General features: G+C 40.7%; 1 long non-coding RNA gene across 1 annotated transcript in view; it reads left to right on the plus strand.

Moving 5' to 3' along the window:
- Positions 1 to 7667, plus strand: part of LOC144236845 (uncharacterized) — a 29532-nt gene that overhangs the window by 12288 nt on the left and 9577 nt on the right. The window contains exon 2 of the long non-coding RNA XR_013336665.1: positions 5234 to 5309. This is a non-coding gene — a long non-coding RNA (uncharacterized LOC144236845). The remainder of the gene's footprint in view (positions 1 to 5233; positions 5310 to 7667) is intronic.

Raw genomic sequence — 7667 nt, forward strand, 5'->3', positions numbered from 1 at the left:
GAGAGGGAGTCACAGACTGAAACAGGCTCCAGGCTCTGAGCTGGCAGTCAGCACAGAGCCCGACGCGGGGCTCGAACCCACGAACCGCGAGATCATGACCTAAGCGAAAGTCGGACGCTTAACCGACTAAGCCACCCAGGCGCCCCGAAATGCCTTTTATTTAAAACCTGATTGCTTAAACTGATAGGCCCAACTTTGAGAACACAACTGCATCACTGTCTCCTGAAATGAGTTTAACTGAACTGACTTATTGCGAGGACCGATTTACCAAGACAGAATGATCTACCTGCTCAACTTTTATACCTGAAGCTTAAGGGAAGTGTCAGAGGAGGGAACTACAGGAGCCAAGGGCTCCAGGATGGCCCAGTTTGGCATGAACATTATTTTGAGTCAAAAGCAATCAAAACCCAGCAGAGGAAGGAAAAGCTCTTTACCTTCCCCTCAACTGCCTGTTGGTACCAGGAAGAGAGCTATTTACAGACATTCCTCTCTACCTAAGAAACTTACCCACATAATATGAAAACCTTTTTATTTTTATTTTTATTTTTTATTTTTTGGAAACAAAACTCCTCTCTCCTTTCTTCTAANTTGAAGGGCAGAAGAAAATTTTCCTCCCTGACACAATCTTTCAAATTTACTCATGATATCCTTAGCTTGGCTAAAAATGTAGCATTCTTATCTAAATCTGCTCCGATCTAACTTACAAGCTTCTAGGTCGAAGCTGGGAGGAGGGACAGGGTCAAGTCCGATTTATTTTTTTATTATTTTTTATTTATTTATTTATTTTATTTTTGAGAGAGAGAGCATAAGCAGAGGAGGGCTAGAAAGAGAAGGAGACACAGAATCTGAAGCAGGCTCCAGGCTCTGAGTTGTTAGCATAGAGCCCTATGCAGGGCTCGAACTCACATGAACTGCNGTGAAGAAAATCAGATTAGAAATTAAAATCTGAGAAATGGTCTCTCTGTTATGAGCAGCACCTGTCTGTCCTTTCTTTCTTGGGATAGGGAGCCTGATGACTCTATCAGAAGACTAACAAGAAAAAGGATTTAAAGGGGGGAATAAAAATGCATTGGCTTAATTCCTATAAAATATGTTCCCCAGAGAGGTGAAGTTGCATAAACTAAAGAAAGAAGATACATTTTCTTGAGCGTCTTGTGAGATTCATCTCTTTTTTTTTCATAGAGAAAAAGTGTAACTTTGAAAAACATGACCGTAATGAAAATATAGGATGAATACGTTAATGAGGAAAGAAGGAGGATGATAAATCTGGGACAAAGGAGAATTAGACAGAGATTTATATGTTCAAAAGGAAAAGCATGCTGAAATAAGGTTGCTAAATTAGAAGCAAAATAGGACCGTACAACCAGAACCTGCCCGGCAATCTTTTGCATCTCTCTTGGACAAAAATCTGCAAGTTCACATATCTGAGATTTAATCAAGGAGCAGTGCATTCCTCTGAAGAACTAAATAATCCTTGGGTGGGCCTGTTAGATAAAGACCTTGAAATAAAGCTCTAGTCCAACATTCAAAGGACAAGCAATCATACTTTCGCTTTGGTTCCAAGTGTTGGGTAATTTTTCTTAACATTATCAAATGTTACATATACCCCACCCACCTTTAACAGATACAAACCCAGTATGGTGGAAGCTGATGCAATAAAGAGCCATGAATGGATTTATAAAGAGCCTACTAGAAAGAAAACATGCTGCCTAAAGCAAGGCCAGTTTTCAGCCTTAGAGACGTGAATAGGTACCTTTAAAAACCTAAAATGGTGATGTTGCCCCCAACCTACAGATTTTAGAGATATCTTATTACTCACAAATTACCCTTTCCTTAGCATCATAATCTAGATGTATCTAATTAGGCATAAATGATTCCATTACCAAAGCAGATTAATCAGGTTAAATGAAACCATAAGGGCATGTGATGATTTTTAAATGATAGGTTACATAGTTTACCACAGCCCACATAACGTATGCTATCCTATTAGGTTACTGGAGTGACAAACATGATTTCATCAATAAGGCGTATTCACAGTTGGATTACCTTTAAGGAATTTAGCACAGTTCACATAGAAACCACTCTCCAACTGATAGTAGTTTCCAAAACAGAACTGGTTTTTAAAAATTTCATAACAGCTCATTTGTAATACCATCCTCCCTCTTCAGATGGTTATTGAAGTAGCCTCTTGGTTACAGAGCAATGAAAGAAAATGAATATTATAAAAGAACAAAGCCTATCCTGAGTAGCAGTTTCCCTGTGGAATTTCATTATCTGAGTAGAGCACAAGATCATCTGATTAAAAAGCTCAAATTTTCTGAAACTTTCTATTGATGTCTATGGTGTGTGTAACATGAGGACGTTTCCATATTAACCGTGGAAAATACAAGAATTCATTCAAAGCTTTTCCTTTAAAAGTTGAAGAAATCTAAGACCACATGTTGGTGCAGCAATGAGAAATCTTTAAATGTCCGTCAGCAACTGCTTGGCAGTGGGTTTTGTTTGTTTAGTTGGTTTGGTTATTTTTTTAAGTTTTGTTCCTTTTTGTCCTGCAAGAAAGCAAAGACTAATGTTTCAAAAGGCATTGTAACTCAGAAGAATGACAAAAGCTGAGAAATTCAAGTAAGTGTGTCACAGAAACACAGGAACATAGATTTTGTTGGCTAATCCAAATAGATAATTAATCATGTTCCTGACAGTGTGGAATGCAGATTTGCCTGCTCTTTGCAAAAACATTAACAGCAGACCAGAGGATTTTTTGAATACTGGAAACTGGAGTGGCTTGAGAAGCAAAAGTCAGTGATTTCAAGATCTACAGATTTTTTTGGACCAGTAAAATTTCAAATTAATGTTGAAGACCAACATGGCGTTAACTTCTTAGCCAAATAATAATATTGGAGGAGATATCTTAATATTTATAATTTATATCCAATTATAAACTAGCCTAAAAAACCCAGGTTGGTTTTTGGGTTTTTTTTGTTGTTGTTGTTTTTTCAGTCTAGTAGATTTGGGGATCAAGATATCTTTAAGTTCTTTCTCAAACCTTTCATTAGTGACTAACAAGCACATTGAAGTAACTGCCATCCATGACTGATCAAAATGCTACTACTGAGACAAGACTTTGACTCTAGATAGGGTTTTGGTTATTGAGAGTTCCTCCTTTGGGTCATCTTCTCTTGAGGATTTTTCAAATGGTAAGGAGATAAGAGACGTAACATTAACCAAATTCTGAGTGGGGCATGTATTCAGCTTTCTTCTGATCTACATGACCTTTAAACAAAAATCAAGTCAAATTCCTTGAATGCCTATTAGTAAGAGTGTTGTGCTCAGTTTTGGGGGCAAGATTTCTCAAACTTAAAGTCTTAATAAATAGAGTCTGTGAACAACACAAAAGGACCGACTTCTGGGTTTTCGTGCCATGGGCTCTGAATGAAGTCTGAGACAGCAGGCAGCCCTGTAATCCCAGTTTTTAAGAAGCTTAATGTGATTTTGATGCGCATGGTCCATGGACCCCCATCTTAAGAAATGTTGTTCTAGGAACTCTGAAGAAGTGACACTTCCAATTTCAGTAATGGCACACTAGCTAATTCAGATCACCCTTCTGCTGAACATAATTTACTAAAAATCTTTTTTTAGAAGCATCAAAAAAGCTGACAAATTATTGGCAAATTACTAGGATGAAATCTGGAAGAAAATGGAAATGCAGAGGAGTGAGCCTGGCCATTTTCGAACATGTCTACCTTAGGGTCATTAGCTGATCCTGAAGAGACAATTGAGAGGGTGAGCTGTCTGTTAGGCAACCTTATGGGATTAGGGAGACAAAAGTCAGATCAGGCCATTCCACATGCACACCGTCCCCTATGACTAAGGCTGAGCTGGAAGTGGCTTGCTTAGAAAATCTAAAATCTTGAACTAAAATGATCCTGGAAAAAGCAAATGACCATTCTCTCTAGAAGAAACATCAAACTGGAAATCATTTTTTTCTAAAAATGATTTTTTCTAGCACACAATCAAAAATAAGCTTAATAGGAGATAAATAACTCCTATTCTTTTCTCATTGAGAAAGAACCACTAGGAAAAATGAACAGCAAAATAAATTCAAAGGGATTTCACACAGTGGGTAACTTTATTTATTTATTTATTTATTTCTAGGAGAGAGAGAGAGAGAGGGAGACAGCGTGAGCGGGGGAGGGTCAGAGAGAGAGGGAGTCACAGACTGAAACAGGCTACAGGCTCTGAGCGGGCAGTCAGCACGAAGCCCGACGCAGGGCTCGAACCCACGAACCGTGAGGTCATGACCTAAGCGAAAGTCGGACGCTTAACCGACTAAGCCACCCAGGCGCCCCATCACACGGTGGGTAACTTTAAATGAATATTGACTATGAAACTGTTACTATGATGTCCTGCAGAAATAGATAGGTATTTAAAATGCATGGCAATAAAAGCATAAAAGTTTAGGAGAGGGTTAAACATTCTAAATTTCTCACATTTAGAGGGGAGGAAAGATATCACTTAGCATTAGATATTTATAAGTGAACGGTACCTGCTGTAACTAGGATAACAGCAAAAGAATAGAAGTAGAGGTTATCTAAACTAAAAGAGACTTTAAAATTGAATGATAAAAATTATCAATCCATGTGTGCCTGGGTGGCTCAATCGGTTAAGTGTCTTACTTTGGCTTAGGTCATGATCTTATGACCCACTCATGCACTCGCTCTCTCATTCTCTCTCTCTTTCTCTCAAAAATAAACGTTTAAAAATTTTAAGAAAACAAACCGTCAATCCAAAAGAAGGCAAGGAAGGAAATAAAATGGAACACAAGAACAGAAAAGCATCCAGGTGCCCCTGGAATGCCCTTTGGGTTGTCTCCTGAGGGAAGAGATTAATGTATTCTGTGTGTGTAAATAAAAGTACGTATGGATATTTAATTAGAAGTCCAGGGCTTTAGGGGCGCCTGAGTGGCTCAGTCGGTTAAGCGTCCGACTTCGGCTCAGGTCATGATCTCACGGTTCGTGGGTTCGAGCCCCGCGTCGGGCTCTGTGCTGACGGCCGCCTCAGAGCCTGGAGCCTGTTTCACATTCTGTATCTCCCTATCTCTCTGACCCTCCCCTGCTCACGCTGTGTCTGTCTCTCAGAAATAAATTAAAAAAAAAAAAAAAAGAGGTCCAGGGCTTTAGAAATGTCAAAGTTTGCTAATTCTTCCCTGTGTCCATTTTCTCTTTCTGTATTTTAGTAACAGAACCCCTCTGAGTGTGAGCTCATCAAATGGCTGCCCAGCAAGATATTACATTTCCCAGTCTCCCTTGAAGGTAGGTGTGGTGACTTGACTGAGTTTGGATCAAAGGGGTGTAACAGAAGTGATGGGTTTCTTTTTTTTAAATTTTTTAAAATGTTTATTTATTTTTGAGAGAAAGTGAGACAGAGCATGAGCAGTGGAGAGATATAGAGAGAGGAAGACAGAATCTGAAACAGGTGCCAGGCTTTGAGCTGTCAGCACAGAGCCCGACGTAGGGCTTGAACCCATGACCTGTGAGATGATAACCTAAGCCGAAGTCGAATGCTTAACCAACTGAGCCACCCAGGCACCCCAATGTGTGTTTATATTTATTAAAGATGAAGCTTTGGGGTGCCTGGGTGGCTCAGTCGGTGAAGCCCAACTCTTGATATCTGCTCAGGTCATGATCTTGTGGTCAAAATCTGCAGTCATGAGATCCAATCCCCAGTCGGGCTCTGAGCTGAGTGTGGAGATTGCTTGGGATTCTTTCTTCTGCCTTTCCCACATGTGTGTGCACTCTCTCACTCCCCCAAAATAAATAAATAAATGAACATTTAAAAAAAAAAAAAAGATCGGGGCACCTGGGTGGCTTAGTCAGTTAAGCGTCCGACTTTCGCTTAGGTCATGATCTCGCGGTTCGTGGGTTCGAGCCCCGCGTCGGGCTCTGTGCTGACTGCCAGCTCAGAGCCTAGAGCCTATTTCAGAGTATGTATCTCCCTCTCTCTCTGACCCTCCCCTGCTCACGCTGTCTCTCTCTCTCTCTCCTAGAAATAAATAAAAAATACAAAAAAGAATAAATAAATTAAAAAAATTAAAAAAAGATGAAGCTTGGGGCACCTGGATAGCTCAGTCGGTTAAGCGTCTGACTTCAGCTCAGGTCATGATCTTACGGTTTGTGGGTTCAAGCCCAGCATGGGGCTCTGTGCTGACAGCTAGCTCAGAGCTTGGAGCCTATCTTTGGATTCTGACCTTCCTCTGCTCACGCTCTGTCTCTCTCTCTCTCTCTCTCTCTCTCTCTCTCTCTCTCTCTCTCTCTCAAAAATAAATTTAAAAACTTTTTAAAAAAATAAACAGATGAAGCTTTGTTGGGGTGCCTGGCTGGTTCAGCTGTTAGAACATGTGACACTGAGGGCTATGAGTTCAAGCCCCATGTTAGGAGTAGAGATTACTTAAAACATAAAAAAATAAATAAACAAAAAGGTGAAGCTTCTTGCCCAGATTTTTCCCACACCAATTGGGAAATGACAATGACTGGAATAATCCCTTGGGTCCTAAGAGGGATGCCGAGAATGGCAGAGCTCACTATCATTCTGGTTCCTATATAGCCTCATGGAACAGAGATGCCCTGCAGGCCCTGAACTGTTATGTAAGAAAGAAGAAACTCCTGCAATCTATCAGCTATTGTACTTTGGGGTTCCGTTGCTACAGCAACATGCCTGTGTTCTAACTAACACAGAGGTGTGTTATCGAGTACCAAAGCTTAGTGGGAAAGGGGAGAGTGTGGAGGAAGTGGTTGTTGTGAGCCTTAATAGCAAGCTTAGAGGAGTCAGGATTCAAGAGGATTGGTGAGGTGAAGCACAGAGGGACCACCAGGTGGTGGCACTATTGGTGGTGGTGGCGAAGCTGATTAAATGGCTTCAGCTACCTCATGTGATTTTTATAATTCTATATCTCCAGGGATGTCTTTCTCCACAATTCCAGGCCCTTATTTCCCAGANTAGCCTCCTCAGACTCAACACTGCAAACCTATTCAGGTTAATAATTGCTCCCTTCAGTACCACCCTGCACTCAGTTGTCCTCACTAGAAACTAGGGTCACCCTTGATTCCTCCTTCATCATCACACACACAGTTTATTACAGAGATGATCTACTTCCATTCTTTTATTCAGTTTTCTATTCTCATTGCCAGTGTTTTGATTTGGGATCCATTATCTCTTACTTCAAATGTTGCAATATCCTCCTTCCTAACTGATCTTGTTTTTTCAGGTTTTTTTTTATTTGTTTGTTTTTTAATTTGAGACAGAGAGAGAGAGAGAGCATGAGTAGGGGAGAGGGGCAGAGGAGGGGAGAGAGAGAGAGAGAGAGAGAGAGAGAGAGAGAGAGAGAGAGAATCTCAAACAGGCTCCATGCTCAGCATGGAGCCTGATGAGGGGCTTGATCTCACAACCCCAGGATCATGACCTGAGCCGAAATCAAGAATGCTACACTTAACCAACTGGCCACCCAGGTGCCCTTCTAACTGGTCTTTCTGATTTCAATTTTCCCCATGCTTCACTTTGCTCTTAGGGCTGTTTATCCAAAACACAAATTTGACCATGTCACTTCAAACTGTACACTTTCTACCATTTTCTATAAGCCAAGGAGCCCAGACTCAGTACCGATCTGGTCCCCT

The sequence above is a fragment of the Crocuta crocuta genome, unplaced genomic scaffold (genome assembly GCF_008692635.1).
Source record: "Crocuta crocuta isolate KB4526 unplaced genomic scaffold, BGI_CrCroc_1.0 scaffold488, whole genome shotgun sequence".
Classification (NCBI taxonomy): domain Eukaryota; kingdom Metazoa; phylum Chordata; class Mammalia; order Carnivora; family Hyaenidae; genus Crocuta; species Crocuta crocuta.